General features: G+C 47.4%; 1 pseudogene; it reads right to left on the reverse strand.

Annotated features, from left to right (window-relative positions):
- The window catches only part of LOC142455587 (E3 ubiquitin-protein ligase Hakai-like), an 82,966-nt pseudogene that overhangs the window by 49,792 nt on the left and 5,554 nt on the right, over positions 1–27,620 (reverse strand).

Genomic DNA, 27,620 nt, shown 5'->3' on the forward strand with positions numbered 1-27,620 from the left:
TGAATCCCCTCCCTAGCATTCTGCAGTTGGTTAGCCATGGGCAGATTACTGTACATCAAGATAAGTCAGTTTCCTTATAAATAAAATGGCACAATCCCAATTCTGTCCTCATGCAGTTGTTTCACAAAGAGCAAATTATAAAATCTTCCTACACGTGAAGCTCCTTTTATAAGCCTCGAACACAGAAAGATGTTCCAGGTTGTAACCATTATTATTTTTCGTTTAATAAACATCTCTCAGCCACATTCTACATTCTCCTTCACCTAACACTCCTTTCACATGTGTATCATTTTATTTCATCCTTTCATTAATCTTGTGAAATAGAGACTTCCCACCCCACAGTACAGAGGAGGGTGCTGGATCACAGGATTGGAATGACTGAATGCCACACTGCTCGTTATTGGTGGAATAGGATTTCAACTCCTAACTCTGTACATCTGGTACTTTCACCGTTATAATTGTCAAGGCCTGACCTTCACAGTGAGTGACTCACAAGCTGAAGAAAAGAGAGAGTATCCTTGTGCCTGTTTATCACAAATTTCTCAGTAATTCAACTACTTATCTTTTCCCATATAGTGGATCTTCCTTGTGGTTTCCTTAAATTCCTCTTCTTTTATTTGAGTTCTTTCATGCCACACATTTTTATCCTCCTCCCTCTCCGACCACTGCTGCTGCTTCCATCATCACCGGCCACGTGTTAAGGGCCGTGGGAGGTAAGGTGGAAAAGCCCTAGTTCCTGGGACCGCTCACTCCCCCACCTTTATCTTTATGAAAACAAGGTAGGGGTGACTGATTCAAGATTTGAAAATTGAATGCAGATTGAGTATGGTTCAAAATGAATTCGCGTTCTATGCTGTGCTTCAGGAAGAATTGAAATCATCATAGAACACAGGTGAATATGTTCCCTAAGGATATGTAAGCTGTTTCCCTGGGCTGTGCTTAAACTCCAGGTAGTTACTGTAGTGTGGCAAATCACAAGATACTACAGAGTGCATAGCAATGTTATCTGTGAGATGTCAGCGAATTTATATTTCTCTTCAACAAGTATCCTTCACGGGCCCACACAAATTATTATGAAATGGAATTGATCTGATAACAGAGGATTGGCAAAGTATTTTTGGGGGGGTCCCCTCTGGGAATTATTTTGTTTTTGTGTGATGTGCAATAGAGATGGATATTTTCAGGATCAGAAGAACCAGGAGCCATGAATCAGTCAGTCTGTCTGCCTGCCTGTCTCTCTCTCTCTCTTTCTACACATACACATGCAAACTATGGTCTCCCTATTCAAGAAAATTTGATTCTAGCTTATGGAGAAAATGGTTGAGGAATCACTGTGACAACTTGAATTTGAAGAGCGCACTGGAATATTTGATCAAGGGCCAGAAGATGCACTATCTTGTGAGTCCGTTGCCTTGCTGGCTGAGGGGGACTGAGCTGCCACAGTTAGCAGGGTTCAGGGGAGCAGAGATGTGGATCTGCTTTTAGAAGATGGACATGATGGTATTGGGGTAAGGACAGTTCACTCTGAGTGCAAAGGCTTGCATTCCACTTTCTTGTCCACTACCTGTCCACAGCGGAATCTTACGCAAGTTAATTAACCTCTCTGAACTCAATTTGCTTATTTCTAATATGGAGTTAATAACATCTACTTTAAAGGTTGCTGAGTAGAAAAAATAAAATAGTAGATGTGAGAAAATGCTGTAAACACCGACATGCTATATTCATCGAAGGTTTGTTGTGAGAACAATGGTAACAGCCTCACACCAGCAAACACAGCCCCACTGCTGTAGAGGCCCTTTCCACTTGGCTACCCGCCTGCCATCTGTCACAGCAGAACTGCTCCCCATACTTTCAAGGTTGTGACTTTGAAGGTCAGTCACCAGGCCTTTTTATCAGACATGGCAGCCATTTTCCTGACCACTTGACCACTTCACCAGTCGTGCCCCCAGGGCCTCTAGGGACAACTGCCCAGGGGCCTCTGTTCTGTTAGAAGTGCCCCAGGTGTGGGTATGGGGGCTTCTGACCGACTCACAAGGAGCTGGTGGCTCTTTCCAGAAGGCAAGGTGGCCCAGTCCTGTTCCATTGTCACAATCATCTCTCTTTGTGGATCCATTTTACAGCCACCATAGTCTCATTAAGGGTTTTCCTTGCTTCGTTACCGATCCTCCCTTTACCAAACACGATGCTCTCCTCCAAGGTTGCACATCTCCTGATAGTGAGGTAGGAGATCTGGTGGTGCAGTGGTGACTTGTTTGGCTTGTAAACGCAAGGTCAGCAGTTTGAAACCACTAGCCAGTCCTGGGAGACAGATGCGGCTTTCCACCCCTGTAAAGAGCTGCAGTCTCAGAAACCCACAGGGCCCCTTCTACCCCAGCCTTTAGGATGGCTAGTGGTCACCATCTCTCAGCACTGACACCATGGCAGTGGGTTTTTTGTTTGTTCGGCTACTGAGATAAAATCTCACCACCTGAACTTCTAAGGAGCAGTCTGGCTTTGGCAGTCGTGATGTGGTCGCAATCATTAGGCATCACTAGTTCAAATGCGTCCATTCTGCTTTGGTCCTCTATGCATTGTTCAGCTTTGCATGCATCTGAGACCATGTATTTGGTTCAGCCTCACCTCAGTCCTGAGTGACATCTGCAATGTATCCTGGAGGCTATCCTTTCCTTCCCCCCATCCCTCTGACCTGGTGCTAGCCACTGCTTTGTACCTTGTTCGTTATTGCCAATCTTCCTGGGCAGCCCTCTGCATCGTGGCCAACTGTGCCCTGCATCCAAGCTCCCCCCTTGCTGCTCTCCTGAGTTTCTCTTAGGTGTTTGTCAACATGTGTCCTTGACTTTCGAACGGATGCCATCCCTCTTTCTGACAAGGCTGGCTGTTCTGACCCTGTCCGTCCTCGATTCCCTCTTCTGAACGTGCTCACACTGAACGACCTGGACCCACTTACGTGGTCTATTCATGTATCGTCTGGGACCCACTGTCTGTATTTTTTCAGATACATTCCTTCTATTCCAAATTTGTTTACTGACCCTGTTTTGAATGTAGAGTTCCTGGTTCAATGTCCTTTCATATTTCAGAATATGTTAGACTGTTGATTCCCAGTTGATAACCCACATAAGATACGTTCTCACATTGGTCACACAGTGTTCTGTGCTTCTGAATTAGTTAGTATTAAGGCAGCAGATGGACACTGGGCCTCCACTCAAGTATTCTCTCAATGCAAGGACACTTTATTCTAATAACCCAGCATTCCATGATGCTCACCTTCCCTGACATGATCGCTGAAGATAAAATAGGTACATAAGCAAATGTGGCGAAGAAATCTGATGGTGCCCGGCTATCAAAAGATAGAGCATCTGGGGTCTTAAAGGCCTGAAGATAAACAGGTGGCCATCCAGCTGAGAAGCAACAAAGTTCATATGGAAGAAGCACACCAGCCTGCATGATCATGAGGTATCCATGGGATCAGGTATCAGGCATCAAAGACCCAAAGCAAAAAAATCATATCAATGCAAATGAGGAGGAGGGCAGAGTGGAGCCTCAAAGCCAATCTGTCCAAGTTAGACATCTCCTTACAGAAGGGTCACAAGAAAGATACGAGCCAGTCAGGGTACAGTGTAGTACTGATGAAACACACAACTTTCCTCTAGTTCTTTAATGCCTCCTCTCTCCCTGTGATCATGATCTCAATTCTGCCTTACAAATCTGGCTAGATTAGAGCATGTACACTGGTACAGACAAGAGCTTGCAACACAGGGAATCCAGGACAGATAAACCCTTAGGATCAATAATGAGAGTAGCGATACCAGGAGGAGAAGGAGAAGTGGGGTAGGGGGACCAATTGCAATTATCTAAACATAACCCTATCCCAGGAGGATGGACAACAGAAAAGTGAGTGAAGGGAGACAGCAGTTGGTGTAAGACGGGAAAAATAAAATTACAAATTATCAAGGGTTCACGAGGAAGAGAGGGGGTAATGGGGGGAATGAGCTGATACCAAGGACTGAAGTAGGAAGAAAATGTTTTGAGAATGATCATGGCAACACATGTATAAATGTGCTTGATACTCTGTATGTATGGATTGTGATAAGAGTTGTAAGATTCCCCAACAAAATGATTTTTTTTAAATAGGAAGACATAACATTTAAAAAGTATGCTTTAGCTTCTCTAGCAATTACGGGTACAGGAACATATTCCTACAGAATAACAGTTGTAGAAACCACGTTGTGCTATTCTTTTCCCAAGCACAGGGGCTCTGCTTGCCGTGGAGCTGCTCAGACTCCAGTACCCTGGACTCGCTTCAGTGTGCCCCTCCATCAGGACATCTCCCTCCCACTGTGGCTGACCCTGCTGAGGATGGCAGCTCTACTCCAAGGATATGGCAGTCCTGTCTTGACTACTAGTCTTCCACCTCATCTCCTGGTTCATCCATTCCTTGCCAAGACTTCCCGTGCCACCAACTCAGGCTACACCACGTCCAACAATCCCCTTTTGATTGGTCTCCTCTTGTCTTTTCTCATCTACTGCCCTTCCACTTTCCACATGGACACAACAGTCTCTGGGAAGACAGATCACATCATCTCGCCCTTTGCTTCAACCTCCAGGGGCTTCCTTTCCCAGGGAGCACAAAGCTGAGAGCCATCCACACGGTGGTCCACAAGACCCGTGTGTTCTGCTTCTGTTCCTCAGCCTCTATGTCCCTCCTCTTTCAGGCGGCTGTGCACTACAGCATATCACCCTTTCTTTTAGCATCTAAAATACTACTTGTTCCTAACTGCCTCAGCTCCTTCTGTTCAGACTGCACATCTCTTATGGAATCTCCTTTGCCAGGCTTCTTCAAGGTGCATTTCCAATTTCAGATCAACTCTCATTTTCCAGAGCAGCCTTTGAGGATCTCTAAGACTAGGTCCAATTGCCACATTTTATATTTTCTCACTTCTTTGTAGCATCTATCATAATTGCAATGAAAGTGATCACGTGAGTATATCCAATACAATTCAAAGCCTGGTAGGGCCGATCAGGAATTGTTCATCATTTAGCATGCTTCCTTATATCTACTAGGTAGTCAGTTACTCAGCTTTAATTTGTCAAATATTGAGGGAGGCCAAGCTCAAGCCCTGGCAACACTGGCATGGTTATGTCCCTCTCTCTTCTGGCTGCTACCCACTTGCTCTGTGTGCACAGAGTGGTGCTGAAACAGGCAGGCCCCTTCATCCGGGAGGAATCTGGGGAATGTGCATCATTTCCTGTGAGGTCCATGTAGATGGGAACCTTCCCTGTGTTCTGGAATAGCTGCGAGGTGAGAGGCACGGTTGTCTCCACACAGACTAGGAAGTAAAATGACGGTGCCCTGTGGAAAAATTGTTTTCATCTAGTCAGTGACTGTTTTCAGTTAAGCAGAGGGGTTGCAGCCCGAGTAAAACTTGAGAATGTACGATGGCTGAAAGTTATTAAGCGTTGGGCCAATGTTCATACATTTGACATGATGTCAGAGCCATGAAGACAAAATCACTTAATCTCCTACAGAAGGCTGACTAAAGTCAGTGGCCTGTGAGAGTTCACTTGCAGTGTTTTGACAAAATTGGAGCAAGTGGGATACACATTCACTGCACCAGGACCGATAGAACTGTATAGTAGAGACAGCAGGCAGTGGCTGCCCAGGGTTCATTCTCTCTCTCTCTCTCTCTCTCTCTCTCTCTCTCTCTCTCTCTCTCTCTCTCTCTCTCTCTCTCTCTCTCTCTCTCTCTCTCTCTCCTGAGCATGGGTCTCTGCAGAAGAGAGTGGCTGGCAGGTCGCAAGACGAAGGAAAGCCCAGCGGGAACAAGCAGCAGGCTAGAGCAGAATTGGGGTGATTTGGACTCTTCCCATCCAAAGGTATGAGCAAGTGTGAATGGGACAATTGCTTTGAAATCTGAAAGATTTTTGGTGTTGAAATACTTATGGTGAAGCATTGATTATTGCCAAAATACGGCTTACATTTATGGAGCATACAGTGCTGAGGTAACTATTTTACATGTGCCATGCCTTTAAATCCCCAAAATAAATGTCTATTAGTCCTACTTAATAGATAGAGCTGAAACTTGGAGAGATTAAATAACTCATCCAGGGGATTTTATTAATAAATGATGGAAGTGGTATTCTAACTAAGTGTTCCTTTAAGCCCAGAGCCAACCCACTTTGCCATTACAGTCAGTTGACACTATTTTGGAACTTTGGCACAAGTACAGGCCCCTCTTGGGATTGAGATTGAGGCAGCAGGAAGCTGCTATAAAGACTGAAATATAGAACTATCGCCACTGTCCCCAAGGAGCCTGTCACAGATTCCTCAAGAACCATGTGTGGGAGCATGCACACACCCAAACCCAAACCAAAGCCAACCAACCAAACAAACAAAACACCCAGGGCCTCCAAGAGAGTCATCCTTCCATCAGCCTTTGCAGGGCCTGCTGTCAGCTAAGGCTTATGTTTGAGTTAGTATTAATGTGGCCAGATCAATGAGCCAGTCATCCCCTTGGATTCTGTTTTCTGAAATTGCACTTTTGGCTCAATGTTCCATCATTTTTCTAACCACATTACCCCTTTGACCAAATCAAAATAGGTTTGTTTATCATCCAACTCTTTCCCTTTGAAGAGTCATGTGGCAGACATTGACAGTCATTGTCGCTGACTGCTTTGGGATCAGCTCCAACTCATGGCCACCTCGGGTACAATCGAACCTGTGCTGGACCGTATTCATGATGGACCGCATGACCCTGTGCTGGACTGTATTCACGATCAACATTGAACAAACCCAAACCAAACCTGCTGCCATCCAGTTGATTTTGACTTGTCGCGGCTCTGTAGGACAAAGCACAGCGTCCCCATCCTGCATCCAGCTGCAGTCTCTACAGAAGCAGACTGCGACAACATTCTTCCCCAGGATGGCTGGGCGTTGAGCCACGTGGGAGCTTAACAACTATTGAATGACAGAGAGTCGTCGTTCAAAGGAGGGTTGCATCACACAGCGTTTAAACACACAAGTCCTGGGATTGACTGCTGACCTGAAACACGCCCCTGCTCCCTATCGCTGTGTGACTTGAGGTTAGTTACTTTAGCAGTCTGAATCTCCCTTTTGGTTTCCATAAAATAAAGACCAGAATGATATACTTCCCTTGGACTGCTGTGAAATTTACATATGTTATTACATGAAAAACTTGTAGAATTATGCTGGCATTCAGTAAAAGCCCAGACATGTGTATTGTCCTGATTCACAGTGTCTATTTATTTCTAGGTTCTAATATCCATTGAAATGGCGACACAGAACTCACAGGCAGTATCTATGATTAAGTGGTTTCTTAAGGAAGTTGACAAATTGTCATGCAAATGAGAATTGCTCAGGATATAATTGTTTATCAAGACATATTACAAATTTTTTTAGATGTGCTAATAAATTCCACTCCAATGTAAGCCTCAATCTGAAGGCATTCTGTCCAATTTCTGGGAGTCAGTAGACCCAGATTCTCCAATTAAGTGCTTAGAGGCGCCCTAGTCCACAAGTCAGTCTCCTGCCCCAAAGCACTGAGCCTCACTTGTTCTGTGGCCTGGTAAGTCTACTATGCTGGGAAGTCCCACACGCTGGCTTCTGGCTCTTCTGCTGCTGTTCCTCTGATGTTCTAACTGTCTTTTGGATCCAGGTGGTTCACTGGGCAGGGAATTCAGATCCAGGGGATGCATCCCACTCCTGGCTCTTGCTGATACTGAGCTCCCTCCTCCTGCTTCTCAGAGGACTCATTTTATACACAGTGGGATATGGCTCCAGGGAATGCTAGTCACAATTACCCACAGGTGAATCCTATTAGTATCTTCTCCCACCTTCTTCCTAGGACCTAGACCCATGCAGGCCAAGGTCATTTGGTGGGAATTAGAAACTTTGGCTAGAAGAGCCATAATTCAAAGCCCCTGTAACACATTAGCAATGATACCAAATTTAGTACTCATTTACTCTCTGCAAGGAGTAAGTCATTGTGCGGGGCATGAGCCTAATCCTTGCCGTCCCTCGAATGGAATAAAATCCAATGGGAGAGAGATGCGTGTGGACCAATTACACCGGAAAGAGAGAGGAAAGCCTTCACAATAGGGGCTGATAGGATTTCCTTTCTCCCTCTGTCTGCATGTTATGAACTGATACCGAGACAGGTCGACTTCACTGTGCCCTTGTGTAAGAGAGAGTGAGACTGGCTTTTGCACATACTTGTTTTTTATTCAATAGGGCTTCAAAGCAGTGCACCCCATCAACCTATAACACCTGCCACTGGCCAGGTTAGCAGCAAATATCTTCATAGCAAGTCCACATGTTCACCTCACGTCACACAGATTGGAATGGCAATTCTTGCCCTTGGGAAATTCAGAGCCTAGGAATAGACTCTCCCTCAAAAAAAACAAAAAACAAACACAGTTGAAAAGCAAAGCATCGCAAAACCAGAGGTCCGTGCCAGGGCAATGCAAGTGCAGAGCAATCACTTGCTCTAACGGGAGGAAGAAAGTTCAATAGCAAGTCCAGGGGCATCAACCCGGGGATCAAGGGCTGCGTATCAGTTCACAGGAGAAGTAACGAAAGGGCATGTTGGGAGTAAAGGCCTGTTTGCATCCGCAGCCGGAGGAGCGATATGGGTTGTGGAGAGCCCAGAGTGCACCTGCTGCTGTGTACGGGAGGGAAGAGGAAGATGTCCCCGTAGGAAAGGGAGGCGAGACCCCTCCAACCTCAGCCAAGTGATCTGTACAAACTCCATTTCAGAACTGGGTATGACTCACTCCGACGACCAGACAACAGGGGCATAATTGCCCCAAAGTTGCTTGGACTCCAACCCACACCTTTTCCTGGGTTGTAAGACCATTTCATGCCACCAGTGAGAGGGAAATACCGAGTTCCTTGAAAGAAAGTATTCTCCTACTTCTTACAGTAGTGCCAGCACCCAACACGGTGCCTTGTTGGGAATAACATTTTAAAGGTTTTAATACAAATGATTTGCACTGCGAACCTTTGCTTTTCAACTGGTCCTATCTAATCATTAAGCGTTTTCTCATCCTCGACAGCTATGGGACAGAATTATCCGTGTGTATTATTCTTGAGGTGGAGCTACCAAAGGCTTGAGGGTGATTTATCCGCTAGTCTGGCCTATCAGGCAGAGCCACCCTGACGTTTATGGAAGCAGAGTGATGGTGCAGGTTCCTTGGCCGGCACAGCTCTTCAGACATGGGCTGCTTGTCCGTTGGTGGATGTTTCCCTCTGTAGAGAGTCATGCTGGTCCAATAAAAACCTCGGTGTAGTCCCCCGTGTTTGCTTTCGCCAGCCCCTTCATGAGAGGCTACACTGCTCCTTGGCTCAGCACCAAAAAGGGCAATGGTGTGAGTGCAGTTGGATCAGTGCAAAACCATTTATCAAGTATTTGGGGGCATTTTCCAGAACTGCATTAATTCCTGGAGTTTAGAAGATGAATCAGACATGGTTCATGCCTTCTTGAAACTCAAAATCAATTGGCAAAATAGTATAAACACTCATACACACACATACACAGCAATGAAGCCTACTGCACTGCGTTGATTTGGACTCTGAGCTGTCTTATAGAAAGTGGCGCGATGTCTCCACAGGGTTGCCAAGTTTGTAAGTCTTTATGGGAGCAGGCAGCCTAATCTTTCTCTCATGCATGGAGTAGCTGCTGAGCTTGAACTGCCTGCCTTGCTATTAATAGTCCCATGCTTAATCCACTGTGCCACCATGGTGCAAAAATGTGTGCGTGAGGGCGGGGGGGGCAAAATAACTACAAGGCAGTTAGCACAGCAGTTACATCTCCAAGTTCTTCTCATCATGACAGCCTCTCAGCATCTCTGCAGCCTCATCCAGAGTCCAACTGTGTGGATCCTCTTACTTCGGGACCATCTACTGCCCTTGCTACAATAACATTATGATTGAAAGGGATGGATCAGAAAACAGCAGCAAAGAGTCAGAGAGGACAAGTTGCCAGCAAGAAGTTGGGGATAAAGAAGAGAATTTGATCAGAGACGGTCAATTCTTTCAGATCCCTGGTGGCCCGTAGTGGGTTACGCATTGGGCAGCTCACCAAAAGGTCAGCAGCTCAAAACCACCAGTGCGCTGTGAGAGGAAGCGGAGGCTCTCTGCTCTCAGACTTACAGCCCAAAACACCCACAAGGGCAGTTCCACTCTGACCTCTCGGGTCGCTCCGAGTCAGAACCACCTAGATGGCAGTGAGTTTGGTTTTGGTGGATCAGTTCTCCGGGACAGCCTACATTTTCTGCAGAGAAAAAGAGAGAAGTAAACTTACTGCCATCGAGTCGGTTCTGACTTGTCGCGAACATACAGCACAGAGTAGAACCTACAGGTGCCTGCCCAATGGCTTTCGGAGATGGTCACTCTTTACTGGACTAGAAAATGTCATCTCTCTCTTTTGGAGCAGCAGCTGGATTTGAACTGCTAACCTTCAGGTGATCAGCGAAGCTCAGAATCACTATGCCACCAGAGCACTTTGAGTTTGAACTGGTAACTTCCTAAACTGTAAGAAAATGAATGGATAGCCCTTAAAGTCCTCCACACTCGGCCTTGCTTTTTCAGCAGCATCCATTCAGAACGTAGGTACTCCCTAGTTTTTTCTACCTGGAAGATCCTGAGCAGCCCACAGGACTCCTCTAGCCTGTGAAACGGGGCACGGGACACAGGACTGCGGATGGCAACTTTCCTTGTCTCGTTTTCTCTGCAGAGCTGGGGTCCTCGAGAGAGCACTCGATCCACTCCCTTTTCATCTAGGCAGAACGGCGCTACACATGGGTGGTGTCAGCGACATATCCTCAAGCCGGATTTTCAAAAGGCCTTTTGGCTTCGTCTAAGAGATACAGGGGAAGGCACATCTATTCCCCGTCATCTCGAAGAGGTGGACTGAATTGTGCTATAGCCGGAGCATTGTCACCCTAATATTGTTGGGACACAACCCTTGCATATGCAATCCCACTTGGGAAAAGAGTATTCCTTTGTTGTTGTAAGGAGGCCATGGGTGTGTCACTAACCTTAATGATTTTCTAGAGATGAAAGGTGTAGGGGTGAGCAAGCAAATATGGGGGAAAGTTAGACCAAAGAACATGGAGAGGAGATAAAGATCTTCCACAGACCTGATCAAGGCTTCCCTCTGAGCTGCTGCTGTGAGTTTGAACTAACACAGACAAGAAGGAGATACAGAAATAAGGCAAATGCTTGGGATTTTCTGGTCAAATGTCAGAAAACAAAAACAGGAATAAATATTGGAGATTTTAATTTGCTTTGAAAATAGAAGTAGATGTATTTAGTAAATCCCTTTGTTATCTCGAGCTATTGCAGAAACAGTGTAAGTGGCTGGCCTCCATCCACAGGTAAAGCGGGTTAGGAGGCTACACGTCCTCCTGGTGCAGGAGGCTGGAAGGTGAGGGCTTCTCTCTCATAAGGAGCGGCAGTCTCAGAAGGTCACAGGGCAGTGTCCCGGAGGGTTATACTCTGTTCTGTTGGGTCACCGTGAGTGGGAACTCTGACAGTGTAGACTGGAGGTTCGAATTCATGGTGCCCGTTGCAGGGGAAGGCTTTCTCTGTCTGTTGGCTTACAGTTCAGGAGGAAGATATACATCCTCTTTCAGCATCTCTAGACATGAGAATTCTTGGAGGTTTCCATGGATCTTGACATCCAACTCCCCTGCATCCTGGAGGTTCCCAACAGGATGTGGGGCGCCTCACGCTCCTGGCTCCTCTTTCTTGATGGTAATACATTCCTTTCTCCCTACTGGCTTTCTACCCCTTTCATCTCTTGTAAGATAAAGGTGCTGCAGGCCATACCCTATAAGTACACCCAAATACAACCTCCCTGACCCCTTAATCTTCACAATTGATTGGTTTATCAAATCATATTATGTGAGGGGTCTTAGCACATAACTGCCAAATTACATCATCATATAACTGCCAAACCATGGAGGGTCATGGCTCAGCTAAACTGACACAACGTTCTGGTGGATAGAATTCAATTTATGGCATTCAGTAAAAGAATAATAATTTGTCATTACCATGTGAAACAATGATTGTCATTTTAAAAATGTGGTCCATTTCAGGGAGTTCAACTTTGGAAGCAGTGCTTGAACTAGATTTTTTAAAAAAAATCACCTCAATAATTAGTTGGTCAATCCTTTATTCTGCCCTTTCTGAAAACAAAGACAAAAATACCCTGAGTGTCCTCCAAAACAAGCTAAAACTTCCTAGAGGAATTCATCCTCTGCTACGCAAAGCCCACGTCCCAATCTCACCACAATAAAAGGCTATTGTGGCGCTGAGCTAGGTTTTAATAATGGTGTCAGCTCCCTTCCTTCCAGAGTGTACTTACAGCCATGCTTTGTTGGGGAGCCCTTCCTGGGGCACAGATCTTTCCTTGAGAATCGAGATTTAGGATCTTGCTTGTAGACAATAATCCTACACTGGCAGAGAACTCTACTGAATGACCTAATGGGTCTTTTCCATCTATAATTTCTATGATTCTATGAAAATCATCACCCGCTATAAGAAACAGATGTTGGCTGAGTAGACAATGGCTGTGAAGGTTCGTCTTCCTCAGGGTGCCCCAGTGAGCCGAGGGTTGCCACCTCGTTTCCCCCACTTCTCTGTTCTGTGGCAGCTGATGAGATATTTATAGCCCTCTTCTTCAGCCTGCCAATTATAATTATCAATATCTCCACTGATGAAGACAAAAAGGAGGCATCACCAGAGTGTGCACAGTATGTAAGAAGCCAGTTTAGGTGGAAACTGAGAATAGCTTTCCCCATTGATAGACAAAAGAGAGGTGCGTTTGGTGGATAAGGCTGCTGCGTCAGGTGTGTTGATGTGGCCGAGAGAGAGACTGCCTCCCTGCAAGCCCTCGGGGGAGCTGGGAGGGAGGTCGAGACGCTCTTATGAGCAGCTATTACCTGAATAGACAATGCCGTCTGTACTGTATGGAGTTAGAGAGTTGCTTTAAATGTAATAAATAAAAGTGGAATCTTACACAAGGCAGCGCAGCTTAGTAATTGCTGTTTTGGAGCGCACGTCTCTGCAGTTATTGAGCTCAGCATTTCATCTCCAGCTGCAGCACAATTTTTGCCAAATATAGATAAATGAAGTTAAAGTTATTGGCAACCGCTAGTTCTGTGTCCCTGTTTTGAGTTTATAGATTTCATAGGAATGGCATTACTTTCTTTCTCCAGCAGACAATTGTTCTTCAGAAGTGAGAACTTTTTCCAGGGACACTATATAAGGCATTTGGACGAAGGCTGGGCATTTTGTCCGCGAGATCGATGTGAGATGTCTTTCAAGAGAGGGAGAGTGACACTTAGAGATGGAGCAAGGACCACTCTGAGCCCAACACAGTTTTCAGGGCTTCCAAGGCTTCCTGACACTTTAACAAAGTATCTCCAGACATTCCCTTCATCATGGGAGCAGACATCTCACTTTCTCCTGATTGGTGGCTCCATCACCTGAAAACAGGGCTTGTTTCTGACTTGTTGTTGCTGCTTCTGGAGTCCCCCAGGCTATCACATTTCTGTTTGAATGACTGGCTAAGAATTCCAGTGTTTAGAATGAAACCTATGCTTAGATTTGGAAGCCAACTCTTGGTAGCCTACAACGCCCTTCCCAGGTGTAACTGTTGGCCTCTTCTGGATGAATTTTCAGTGAACCCAGAGTTCAGCTTCTCAAGAGGCTGCTGGTGGTTGGCATTAAACATGGACTGGGCGACGTTTTCTCTCCTTTGTGGAGGCCTCAGTTGACAGCCACTGTCCCTCTGCTGGGTGTGCTCCTCCTCGCTGTCCGGAATACCAGAATGCCTCTGTCTTTATCTTGTGGCTTCGTTTTTTAGACTCCTTATCAGCCAGGTGGCCTTGTGGTTTCAAGATAACATTCTCTACAACTTGACGTGTTTGAAAAATAGAAAGAAATTGCAATTTTAGAAAAAGCAAACAAAAAAGCCTAACATGCTTCCTGCCTTCCAGTTGGTCTGAGTCATTGTTGCCCTTCAGACGGAGGAGAATTCCCCTTCGGCTTTCTGAGCCTGGAAGGAGTTCCAGGCACTAGAGCCCTCAGCTTCCTCCTGAGGGCAGCTCACAGGCTAGAGCTGCTAACCTCGCAGTTAACAGAGAGTCCGTCATTTTCATTCTCTCCCTCCCCACCCCTCTCTCCATCCCTTAGTTCTTTCTCCCCTCTCTCTGACTCACTGACACACAAACACAGCCCATGTGGCATCCTTGCCATCAAACGCACCTCGGCTTCTTGGCCATGAACCCTAAATAGACTTTCATGATTAGATTCTCAAAGTTAAGTTGTCTATCTCTGTGGATCTCATTCATGGTTACAGTTCTTGCTCAATGATTGCTCTCCCTAGAATATTGGAACAAAGTTGTCAATCACGCTGCTACATTCTCTTGTTGCCCTTCCTCCAGACCTCCTCCTTAGCTCGATTCTCTTCACTTCTCAGCTCATTTCTGAAGATGATATATTATTTAGGAATGTTAAAATAACATTCTGGAATTCTTCCTTTCCAGTGGAAATATAATTTTAATTGTCACCTCTATTAAATATCACTTTGGAAAGCACCCTTTGCCTCTTTTGTCTTCCGACTACATTTTAAGATTCAGTCCAATCCCATCTTTCCTAATGCCCTCCCTTGGACAGAGTTAGGGGTACCCCTCTGTAGCCTTCAGTGGCTCTAGCATAACACCTGCCACACTGTCATAAGTTCTCCCTGTGACAACTTCTGTGTATCTCCACTTCCGACGATTTGGCATGCCAATGAAGGCGTTCTGTTGGTGCCGTGGTAGAAGCACTGGATGCTAACGTCAAGGTCCTGGCTCTGACCCTCCCATCACTCTCTAGGGGAAAATATATGTCCGGCTCCTCCCATGAAGACTGACAGTCTCTGCACCTGAGGAGTGCCTCTGTCCCTGGGCTCATGGGACCTCAGAATCTACACAATGGCCGTGGGGATCATGCTAATGAGTGAGAGCTAGAAGGACTCCATGAAGATGCGTCGGATGTACCAATATGGCAACAGCCAAAGTGCTTTGGAAAAGACTGCCCAAATAAAGGGAGAGCCTCTGTAATTTACTTTTTATAAGAAGCAAGGATGCTTAGTGACTATATTTTAGGTCATGAAGGCAGCTGCCTGCTCACTCCAAGTCTTGACCGGACGGGCTGGATGAGCCTGCTCCCACACCATGGCACCGCACCGTCCTGAGGGGAGCTGAGCACCGCTCCGTGAGTGGAGGTGAGCAGTTCTGGGAAGTCAGCGGAAAGGCCGTGCTGGTCGAGAGCATTTTTCAAGGGCTCAGCTGCTGGTTGCAAGCTGGAAAGAGCATTCGCAAGCTGTGGCTGGTTGGCCCATTGGCCCCATGCCTCCCTCTGAAGACCTGTGCGCGGTCTCTTGGCCCAAGATGCCCGAGAACTTGCAGCTGCCATTCTTCTCAAGAAAAAGTGACAGGGGGCTGGTTCCAGTGCCCCAGGGGCCTCCATTCATTCCAGCTTCGTGTCTGAATCGGCAACAGCAAATATTTCTGTCTTCTTATACAGAACATCGCTACCAGCGGTGCCTTCCTGGGAGAATGATGAGCTGTGACTCTGTAAGGACTTACAGCCTGGAATACCACAGGGACACTTCTAGTCCCCTTGTCCTCCGGGGTCACTGTGGGTTGCAATTGACCCAATCAATGGTAGTGAGTTTGCTTTTTGTTGTTTGTTTGTTTAATCACAAGGTTGGTAGTTCACATCCACCAGCTACCCCATGGGAGAAAAGTGGGGGCTTTCTGCTCCAATAAGATGGCTAAGTTCAGAACTCTCTCTAGGGTCTCTGAGGAATCCATTGGTTGTCAGTCATTTTTGCTTTTTAATAAAAAATTTAAGATGGATACATAGAAGAACTTGCCTAGAGGTAAGAACTTGAAAGCATTCTATTCGTAGACTGCTAAAGCACAGGCTCCCAAATTTACTTGAATTTTCACTCAAAACCAAGCTCCCTGCCTCTGGAGGCACTTCTGACCCAGAGGGGCCCTGAAACACAGAGTGTAACTGCTCCTCTGGGCGTCCAAGACTGTAACTCTTTGGGGAGTAGAAAGCCTCATCCTTCTCCCTCAGAGCTGCTGGTAGCTTTGAACTGCACTCCCCCGACCCCTTTACACACACACACACACACACACACACACACACACACACACACAGAGAGAGAGAGAGAGAGAGAGAGAGAGAGAGAGAGAGAGAGAGAGAATATTAATTACTCAGCCCCTGTCTGGATATCTGGACTATAATCCAGAATAAACTGTAAGAATATGCTTTTGCAGTGCCCTTGGATTGTTCTAGTGCCCCTGGGGTGGGTGGGGTGGGGTAGTCTCACCCGTGTTGGCAAGCGTGGCAAAGGAAATCCTGAAATCATTTGCCCTCAGTGGTTACGCCTTGCCTGATGCAGAGGCCCCAGTTCGGTGAGCATCCTTTCTGTGGATGGAATGTCGTCATTTTGATGAGCTGCAGCAGATGCACTGTTAGCCTAGTAAGAGTCAGTGCCAGAGAGATTGGTCCAGGGCCTAGTAATACCCAGCGATGGTTTTAGCCCCGCAACTTCTTTTTAAAATTGAGGTCAATTCACATAAATTTCAACACTGCAAGCGTACACTTCAGTGGCACTTAGTACATTCATGTAGTTGTGTGACAATTCACGATGACCTCAGAGAGAAGTCTCTCACCATGACACAGTCACTCCCAACTCAGACACTTCGGCCCTCCTTCACGCGCTACAGAGCCTTGCCTGTCGGCATCCCTGTCATAACACTCTCATTGTTGGGAACAATCCAATTGCGGCTTTTAAAAACTTTTGTGTGTGTGTATATATATATATATATATAATACTTTTAGTAAACACTTATATTTCATGCCCACACTATGCTCAGCATTAAGTAACTAGTAACAGATGTACTCAGTGGATCTTCATGGCAACACTGTGAAAAGGTGTGTTGGGCTGTGGGGGGGTCCTCCTCTTTCTACTGAGAGAGATTGAGGCAGAGAAGTAAGAGAAGACTCCTCACTGTCACCCCCAAGGGGACAGCATGGCAGTTCTGGAGCCCTCCTTGTACTCCACAACTCCTCTAGAAGTCGAACGACATGCCCTTCCACGTGTTGTTAGGACGCTTTCCTGTTACCGCGCATCCCTCCCCTGCCTCCTCTCAGTTAGAGCCAGTCCTGCAAACGTGCTGCTGACTCTGTTCTCCTGGTTAATGTACCCCAGGAGCCTTTCTGTTTTCCATCCGCTGGCTCTGGGTTTGCTCTGTGGCTGCAGGATTGGGCAAGAGGGGAGAGACCCAGTATGAACATCTGTGCTGTAATTTTCCATGACTAGCTCAGGATGACTGAAGACATGACTACTATTTTCTGGATCAAAAAGTCTTTTAGGTTTGATACTGACCTCTTTGGACAAACATAGTTTAGGTAGGTGTCCAAGCTGTTCATAACATTCTTTTGGAAATTGAGCAAAACTGGAAATTTTGTCAGTGAGCAACAACCAAAGTTCATGGCCAAATAATAATGTGTTTGCTTGACCTTGGGGAAAATATTTTTGTTTAAGTTATAAAATTTGATGTGGCTGCATCCCCTTATCCTTCCCTCCTTTCCCCACAGTGCGCGCGCACACACACACGCACACACACACACACACCCCTACCTACCTACCTACCTAAAAAGACAAAATAAGGATCCGTAGGCCTGGGGCTGATGATGTAAAAATACACGGTGTATTTGTGCATGTTTGAACATAAATAGATGTCATGGAGTTTTATTTTAGCACATATCCACGTGTGTGTATGTTTCTTATAAAGACACATATATGATTATGTTCAAATTTCAGGATCATAGATTTACTCCTATGATTTATTCCTCAAACATTAACAATTTTTGTTCTCATAGGAAAACATGAGCCTTTCAAATGCTACAGAGTCATTTCAAGAAGAATCTCCTGCTTGTGCGCGGTGCCTGGCTTCCGCTTCCTGTTTGCCTAAGAAGCAGTAAGGGAGCACTTGGCAGGGCTCTTGCTCCCTGGAAGTTGGCCCTTCCATTACAGGCGAGCTCTTGCGCCACATAACCACGTGTGGCCTTTTGACTGTCGTGGCAGTATCGTAGTCCGCATTATTAACAACTGTTGAGTGATTTCTAAGTGCCAGGCCCTGTCCTGAGAGCCACAGGCTCCTTGAAGTCTCCAGGTCATCCCGTCTGTGACTGAGGGGCATTACTAGCCCCATTACACAGGCATGGAGAGAGAGGCCAGGCTGGATGGCAGCCGCCAGTAGAGATCTGTTTTCACACCTGACACTGACTCTGCCCTTCTGCTTCGCTAGCCAGCGTTTTTCTGCACAGATAAGCGAAACTCCAGGGAGTAAACACAGAGGATCCGGCTGGATTCTCGGTTTAGTCGCCACAGAAAGACTGAAAGGCGTCCTGTGGGCTCTCCAGCAGGTCCCAGGTACCTCTGCATCCAACATTGATGGCCCACGAAGGGCGATGGATGCTCAGAAGCTCAGCCACAGTGACACAGGGGACGTTAATCTACCTGGAGAATCACAGACTTCCTCATAGTGGTAACCTTTATCCTACAGAGGGAGGGGTGAAAGGTCATATATTCAACATTTTTTTTCTCTTTTGATTCTCAATGAGAAGATTCAAAGTAGAACTCTACCCTAGATCACAAGGAAATTCAGCGGTACAGTTTTACCTAAAACACACGTTATGCTCATCAAGTAATTTATGTCATCAAGTAAACAGTTCGCACGTTTAAGCATGGCTTGATCCTTTTAGCCATGGTTAGGGCACGCATGGTGCTGAGCCTTTCATTCCTGCTGCCTATCTTCTGCAATCTGCTCATAGGTCTTATGCCTACATCAGGGTTGTTACATACACATGAGAAACATATGGATCATTTAGGGCAGAAGGGACATTAAACGGAAGAGCCCAGCAACCAGTTGACCTTCACACAGTATCAAGAGAAGCTAAATGCATCCCAGTAAAATGTGAAATACTTCATCCAAGTATGAGCAAGGTGAATAACAGATTAACCTATTGTTAGTTAAATAATAAGTGGCAAATCAATAAGTAACAAGGAGCCAAGATGGTGTAGTGTATACTCATTGGGGTGTTAACTGCAAGGTCAGCAGCCTGGCTTTCTGTTCTGATAAAAAGTTACACTTATAAAAACCAATTGGGATAATTCTACCCTGTGCTATAGTGTTGCTAAGTCTCAACATTGACTAGATAGTGAGTTTGTGGGTTGGGGTTTGGGGGATTTTTTGGTTGTTGTTCATGATCATTTGCTAGTGGATGTATAAACAGTATGATGAAAAGGGCTTTGGGGATTAAGATGCAGCCTGGTGGGGAAGAGTGCAGGGATGGATTAGTGATGTCTGCCATGGGCATGCAGGAGCTAATAGGCAGCATGCACATTTCATATAAAACCAGGGCACGAGCCTAGCAAAATTTAAAATCAATTATTAAATCCTACTGAAAATGCACACTGGACATTTTACAAATGTTAACCCATTAATCCTTATAATGACTGTATGAGATGAGGTCATTGCCCATTAAAGAGCTTTAGGAACTTGTCCAAGTTTATATGACAGTAGTCAGCAGCCCAGATTTGACCCTCATTTCAAAGCCTTGCTCTTTCCACCACTTCTGATGGCTGCACTCAGAGCCAGCTGTTCTAAGGTCTTCTAAGGAATCTTGGACATAGTCCTAATCAAAATCTTATCCGAGGTATTAAGGTGGTGGCATCATGGGCCCCTCACCAAAAGGTCAGCTGTTCAAAACCAGCAGCCGCGCTGCAAGAGAAAGGGTCTTAGAAACACAGGTATCTATCAGGCAGCCTACTCAATGGCGGGAGGCGGAGGGGCACCATCAGCTGGGCCCACAGTCAGAGGGTCGCTGGCAGAAATATGGTGGGGAGCGGAAATGTGGTGGGGAGCGACCAGCTTTTCCTCCAGCCCAACTGACTTGGACTGTCCTGCTCCCAGTGCCCTGCTCATGGAGCCTGGGGTACACCTAGCCCCATTTGGGGGTTTGTTTTAGTAAAATCCTATGTTAGCTGGATAATTGTCTTTTGCTGCATTATTTCACTTTTTGTGCCCAAACATGGTGTCCTGGTACAAGAGCATCCCAGGGTCCCCCAGTCCGTCCCTTTCTTTCCCTGTTGGCCAAACCGAACAGGGGCAATGGAGGGGCTGCTTTGGCCCAGGCTGGAGAGAGAACTTTCCAAAGCTGCTGCCGTGGTTCCAGCTTGCTCATCGATCATGAACAGCATCCACGTCTGGATCCCGACACCGATGGCCGCATAGACAGCCCTCCGTGATTCTGGCTCTGCCTGACCGGCCCCTTTTTACACTGCATGTCTTCTCCTCCACCTCCAGCCCCTACCTTCTCTCTCTCCAGAGAGTGAACAACACAGCGACATGCTTGTTTCCATCACTTTCTCCCCCAAAGCAGGGGGTGGGAGGATGTAAGAAGCACCCCTTGCTTTCCTTTCATTTGATTCAACAGGAGTGTGTTTGAGTGTGACACTCCGATGCTCAGAGCATCTCTCAGACACCGGCGCCTCCTGAGATGGAGATGGCGTGTGTTTACCTGCCTGCCCAGTGGAGCCTGGCAAAGGGCAGCTTCTGCACCAAATAAGGAGGACACACTCTCGCACATGTGCTCACAGGCCTCTCCCCCGCCCCTCCTTTTTCTGTTTTATTAGAAAATACTGGAAACTTATCATGTGCAGCAGATGGGAGTAGAAAATGCAGCTTGAAGACAGTTATATAAATATATCCTTGATGTCTGTTTTGCTTTTCAATTTGCAGCGAAAAGTACAAAGGTAGGACGGCGCACCAGTGCGGCCGCCTTGCGTCTCCTGATATCCATTCCAGATGTCGGCTAGACTTTGTGGAGCCAGGCTTATGGCACTGGGGCTGGAGACTGGAGTCTCTGCTCCTCCAGGTGGGATGCCTCCTGCCGATTCCCCCCCCCCCCCCCCCCCCCCCCCCCCCCGCATGCTGGCTGCCCTTATCCAAACACACTCCACTCTGGGACAGGCTTGACCCTAATTTACCTTCTCCTAATTCCTTGCTCTCCGGGTGGGGGTGGGGCGCAGAGATGGGCCACATGCCCTTCCCTATCACCCTGACACTTCGCAAACTCGAACCTCAAGCAGAAGGGGAGAGGAAAGAACTGAGCCCGAGGTTGCTGTTTGCTGGCCAGGGGCCTCTGTCTGTCTCCAGAGCCTGGACGCACGATTTGACCCCTGCGCCTGCCAGCGCGCTGACGGCGGCTCTCTGTTTGTACATGCTTGTAAACGACTTTACACCGCAATATTTTAAGTCCTTGATTAAACATTGCGAAGCACCAGAGTCCCTCCTCAATTCTGCAGGCGCCAACCTCATTTCTCTGCGTGTTACTTACTGTCTGGGGTGGCTCAACTAATGACGGGAGTCTTTGGGAGGTACATGGGACCACAGAGTGGTGCTATTCATAACTCGGCTCCTGTCCCCCACCCCCCAGGAGTCCCCCATTCCTAGGAGAGTGTCCCCCTCCCCCCAGGAGTCCCCTGTTCTTAGGAGACAGCACCTCGACTTTTTCTCTCTCAGTTCAGGCTGAGCCCATGTGGGAAGGCGCTAAGTCGATGCACAAAGAATTCCAGGCTAAAGCTCACAGGACAAAACCAAGAATCACTGTTGGCCTTGCAGGGCGATTCAGGGCACCAGGGGAGGCAGGGGCTGAGTGAATGTTAGGATGTCGCTTGCTTTGTGAAGAGTTTGGGATTCGGGAACGTTTTAAGGATACAGAAATGCCCGTGAATCATGATGGGTCAGCAAGGGGGGCAGGAGAAGGGGGAGCGCAAGAGGGGAGGCCCACTTTCTCACTGAAGCCTGTGGAAGCCGGAACTAAATGGACCGAGGTTTCACTGCCAGGGACGGGCATGCATATCTCTCCGTGTTAATGAGAACAAACAGACCCTGGGAGGTTGCCCTGTTTCCTCCTCACCCAAAGAGCACATCTTAATTGGATGCCTTTAATTTTTTGAATTCTGTTTGGGGGTTGGGGATGGGAGGAGGAGAAGAAATATGCTGTGCCATGGGAGGGGTGGTGATAAGGAGAGGAAAATAGTTGAAATTCATTCCTGCCCCGTTGCCTTGGCGTTCAGGTTTTCACAGACTCGACAACATATGAAAGCCATGCATGCCCACCGGCATCTTACCTGAGTATCGTCCACTCTTCTCAGCACTGGCTGTGTGACCGTGCACATATTATTTAATCCACCCAAACGTGACCTTTTTTCACCTGTAAAACGAAGCAAACAGGGTTCCCTTAAGCTTTCAGTAAGAGCATCTTTTAGGCAAGTGTCTAGAGGATCCTGGCCCAGAAGACATCCTCAGTGCTACTCAGAAAAGCAGAATGAAGCGTAAGAAGGGGATGAAGGGACTCCAACATCCTCACAGCCCGTTCGCCTGTAATTGGATTTGTCTTCAAGAAATGTTTTTAAACACTTGGCATGCAAGGCCAGTGCACAAAGCAAGTGTTCCACACACTGAAACAGTCCTGCATTTCTGTACAGGACTCGGCCCCATGAAATTCAGTTCTACAAAGGGAGAGAGACTTTGGACTCAATCGACTGGGCTTCACGGTGGAATAAACTTTTTTCTACCATTTCTAGGGCAGCTTGACGAAGGGCATCTTGTACAACAAGAGGAAGTGGGGAGGGGGGCAAACCACCTCTGACACAAATACCAGGTTCTCCGCAGTGCCCGAGCACAGACGTGGGAGAAACCCCCACTTTCCGAAAACAGAACTAAATACCCACATATGCCGTCTAAGCAAAGCACGTGATGTGTTCTGCGCACACCCGCTCTGACCCTCCCCTTACCTTGCCATGTCCCAGACACATGCAAGCAATTGCCAGTCCCCAAATGTGCCAGGGTTCCCATCCTTTCTACAGCTTTCCTGCTATTTTCTCTGCCTGCAATCTAATTCTCTCCATTATCCAACTGGTTAAGTATAATTTTCCCCATAAGGGTTCTAGCTCAACTGCCTCCTGACAGCATCCCCCAGCTCATTTGCCAGAACGAGTCATTCTCACCTCATTTCTTCCTCCCTCCTGCACACTCTTCTATTTCTTCCAGACTGTTAAAGCACATTGTCTTGGAAAGGCACCCTAGCATGCGTTTTGTACTACACAGCACCACTGTGCTTAAGACGCAGCGCCTGGTACCAACTCGCCGCTCCCCAGAGTGCCAAGGAAGGATCAAAGAAGCCAGCGCTTTTTGTGCCCTTGTTGTGTGCACAGTGTTATGCCAGCCCTTTGCCTACCTTCCCTCACTGAATGCCCACAGCAGTACTACAAGATAGGTGGTACTACTGTATTTGGGGTAAACAAAAGTAGATTGTCTTTATAAGCACACTATAAAGAGATTCATAAGCACATTCAAGATCAATAAATGTTCTTATGAAAATAGGATAGACTCAAGGTCTTTTGATTCCAAGGTCCTTGACTGGCCATGACTCTCCGGGAAGAATTCGTAGGAAGGACTGGTGTGATTGGATGCCATTCAGGGGTGGTGTTGGAACCAGGTCACTCTGCGTGTGGCTGCCCACCAGAATCAGAACTAGCCCTGGTCTACGGCCAAGTGTCCTCAGAGTCATTTGGATTGTGCAGTCATAGAGTGTGGCATCTGCGCCAGCCTGGTTAGCTTTTGAATACCGCCTTCACCAGAGTCTACCTTAGACACTGTCCATTAAATAAGATCATATGTTTACAGTGTGTGCCGTAGCTTTGCACACGCAGGTAGTGGCTGTCATGTAATTGGGCATCTAGCCTTGTACCATCGAGAGAGGGGTTTTAAAGAACCATTGGTTCGCCTGGTCTTCCAAAGGCGAAGTGAAAGATTATCATGAAGAATTGAAACTTGGAGCGATTAGCAGTCTCTTTGGCTGAGGTGACTGCTTTGGCAGAATCGTCTTCTGTAGCTCTGGCTCCCTAGCCAACTCCAGCATAAAACCTGTTTGTGAACAAAGCATGAGCAACTAATTTATTATTTCACTTTGTAGTTTTAAACATTAGCAGGTCATAGAAAAGAAAAATAAGTGACTGAGACTCTCTCTGGTCTGCAAGGACTAATAAATATATCTGTCCTTTTTTAGCACACATTTGCCAACCCTGTTTTTCCTATGTGTATTCTACAGGTGCAGGGGTTGAGATGACCAGGACCCCATAGTCAGGGAGCGTGAGATGTGCCGGAGTCAGCAAGGCTTCCTAGGGGTTTATCCAACCTAGCTGCAAAGGGGGTTCACTTGGTTAATCTGTTCTATGTTACCAAGACGAGGCTACGCTCCGAAGCTGCTCCCAAATTTATTTCAACTGTTTACTCATTCATGGCTTTTGAAGAAAGTTGATGGTAAAAATTTTAATATGAAACTAGGTTCGCTAGTAAATTCTAAAAAAAACAGTGATCGGCTTATGACGTTCCACTTTTGAAGTGGTGGCCGGTTAGGGTTGCTAACAGGGAGCACAGGGAGCACCCGAGATGGCCCCGTGGATTTTCATGTGGGGTGTAGCAGTCAGCACTTTAATTTTGCATCATGATGGCAAAATTAAAATGAGAAAATCTTAGGGTCCCAAGCGAGGGCCATGAAGTTTGGATAAAAACAGGGGCTACGGGCCAGAAGGCCAGCTCGACGCCCCACACCCTCCCTCTCCCTCAGCCTCACAGGTTCACACGTCATCTTTCCCTCACCTCTTGGCCCAAGGACATCTGATGTTTGTGTAGAAGAATTTTTCCAACAGACTACAGCCTAGGGCAAGCCCAGCCGAACCATTTGTATAAGCTACAAAACACCAAACTCACTGGCCATGAGTTTACACCAATACCTAGCAATCCTTCTGGCCAGGCAGAAGGAGTCACACTTTGAGAAGGCACAGGAGGGAAATGCTCCTGGCCTGGCAGGCAGAAGAAAGGGGTCCAGGACAGACAGCGGCCACCCCACAGCTGCGAGGGGGAGGCTGCGGGAACACAGCTCCGGAGGGCTTGCCCAGTGCTCGCTTGTTCTGCGGCCTGTGTGGTGGGCGTTGCAAAGATGTGAAATACGGGAGCGATGCCTGGAACTGCCGAAACAAAATGGATTATATGCGCTTCCTCCGCGTTTCTCAGAAGGTTTGCGATCTCCAGAGCGGCTCCCTTGGGGTTGGGTACGTTCTCAAGCGCAGGTTGGGTGAGTGATTCGTACGGAAGTGTCCGGACTGGAGCAGTTTGAAAAGACAAAGGCCTCACTTCACTGGGGACCCAGACTTTTGAACCTGAAGCAACCCACGCGACAGGGAGAGAATATTGCCAAATAGTATGACTTCAAACCTTATCATGATTGTAGCGATCAAGCAGATGCACCTTCAAAATGGAGATGGTGTCTTTGTAAAATGACACAGATAAGTGAGCGCGCCGATGAAATTCCAGCCTGGCTCTTAGGCAAGACCCTCAGTCGCCAGTGGCCCTCGGCCAGGGAGCCCCCATCACGGAGTCAGAAAACACCTGGTGGGTTTGGTGGATGTGGCTCCTCTCTCTCTTTCCGAGGCTCCACCTCACAGCCGGGGCTTTCTTTCCTAAAGAGTGAGAGCAATGGCATCACGTTCCTTGTGAGTCCTGTGGGTGGAGTGCGGGCACACCACGCCTCCTGAGGGCAGCGCCATCAGCCAGGATGCCATCCTGCTGTGGCCGGGCTGCAGCTTTACGAAGGGGAGCCTGCGGGAAGTCAAAGGTCAACATTCAGAGGCCACGGCTCTGTGGAGGAGGACGGGGCTGCCCTTGAGAGGTGACGGCCAGGAGAACCTTGTGGAACACCTGACTGCACCTCCGTGGGCTGCTCGCAGCGAAGTGGACCGAACCGCAATCATTGCACCACTGGAGCCATCCCGAGAACCCTTTGATTATAATCCTTTTTGCAAATTAGACTCGGCATCTCGGAAAGCACTTAGTCTGCTCGCTTTATTTCACTCAAGAGCGAATGGAGACTCGGGGGTGGATGAGACTGGGGTGGTAGCTTTGTACAAGTTCACGGTGAAACCACGCTTAGAAATGAAGCTCTGGCGTCTAGTCCCGGGTGCTTGCCTTTACTTCCTTCCCCCGGATGGGCTCGGCTTCCCAGGGCAACTGCCATTTGGGGCAAGATCGTTGTTTGTTTTGCGGCCTGGCCTCAACCCACTAGATGTCGGTAGCCTTGCGACTCCTCCCTCCACATGGACCGCTGTGACCACCCAAACTATCTGAAGACACTGCCACATACTCCCTGGGGTGAAATTACCCTGGATGAGAAAATCACCAGGGATTACATACTGCCACATGCTCTATACTGTGCTATGCTTTATTTTAAAAAGAAGCTGGGTGTCACCCACTCAGTTGATCCACAAATCCAGCATAGATCTTAGTTTCCTACCACAAAAGCATAACATTGTGAGATAAGATGGTGTTTTCGTTGTTGTTGCTTCTTTCTAAGACAGGCAAAATGGAAAATGGTGATTTCAAGAGTCAGCATGTAGTAGGAATCACTTTCAAAGGGCTGAGAAGCAGGATGTTCCTGTGAGGCCCGGGGTGCTCGTGAGCCAGCCGGGGCATTTTCCATCGCATGATGTGCACGTGTGAGTGGGACAGTGGCGATAAGAACGATGGAGGGAGAACCGATGCCTTGGAATATGGCGGGTGCTGGGGAAGAATATGGGAAGTACCACAGACTGCCAAAAGAACAGACAAGTCTGCCTTGGGAGAACTTGCCGCCAGATGCTCCTTGGAAGCACGGATTCTGAGGCTTCTGCTTGCGCGCTTTGGGCATGCTCACAGGAGAGACCAGTCCCGGGGCGAGATAAGGAGCGCGGCTCCGGAGAGACGCAGCGAAGGGAGCCGCCCTCTAAGATGAATGGACACGATGGCCGCAATGATCGCGCCAAACATAACGACAATCGTGAGGACAGGGCAGCCCGGGCCAGTGTCCCGCTGTGCTGTGTACAGGCGGCTGTGAAGCAGAATGGACTGGAGGACAGCGAGCGAGCGACAACAAAGGGAGCCTCCTAGAGAGAGCAGATCACGAGAACACATCTGATCTGGCGTGGCGGGAAATGCAGTCCTTGGCGATCTTGTTTGAGAGAGATTGAGCCCTTCAAGCTTATCCAGATGGTGGACGGTTGGGAAGAACCAGGAGTTTGGAGAGAAGTCTTCTCCGGAGAGTTTGGCGGAGGGCCTGCTACAGCTGGAAGGAAGGTGCTGGCTCCCCCAGCTTGGAGTCTGGAGGATATAGGAATATTAAATGATCATCTTACTTTTCAACGAAGGATTTGTTTCAAGACTATCCATAAAAAGAGAGAAATGGCATTAAGATATGACAAAATAATAATTTATAAATTATCAAGGGTTCATGAGGGAAGGGGAGCAGGGAGGGAGGGGGAAAATGAGGACCCGATGCCAGGGGCTTAAGTGGAGAGCAAATGTTTTGAGAATGATGAGGGCAATGAATGTACAGATGTGCTTTTCATTATTAATGCATATATGGA

This window comes from Tenrec ecaudatus, chromosome 8, assembly GCF_050624435.1.
Source record: "Tenrec ecaudatus isolate mTenEca1 chromosome 8, mTenEca1.hap1, whole genome shotgun sequence".
In the NCBI taxonomy this organism is placed as follows: domain Eukaryota; kingdom Metazoa; phylum Chordata; class Mammalia; order Afrosoricida; family Tenrecidae; genus Tenrec; species Tenrec ecaudatus.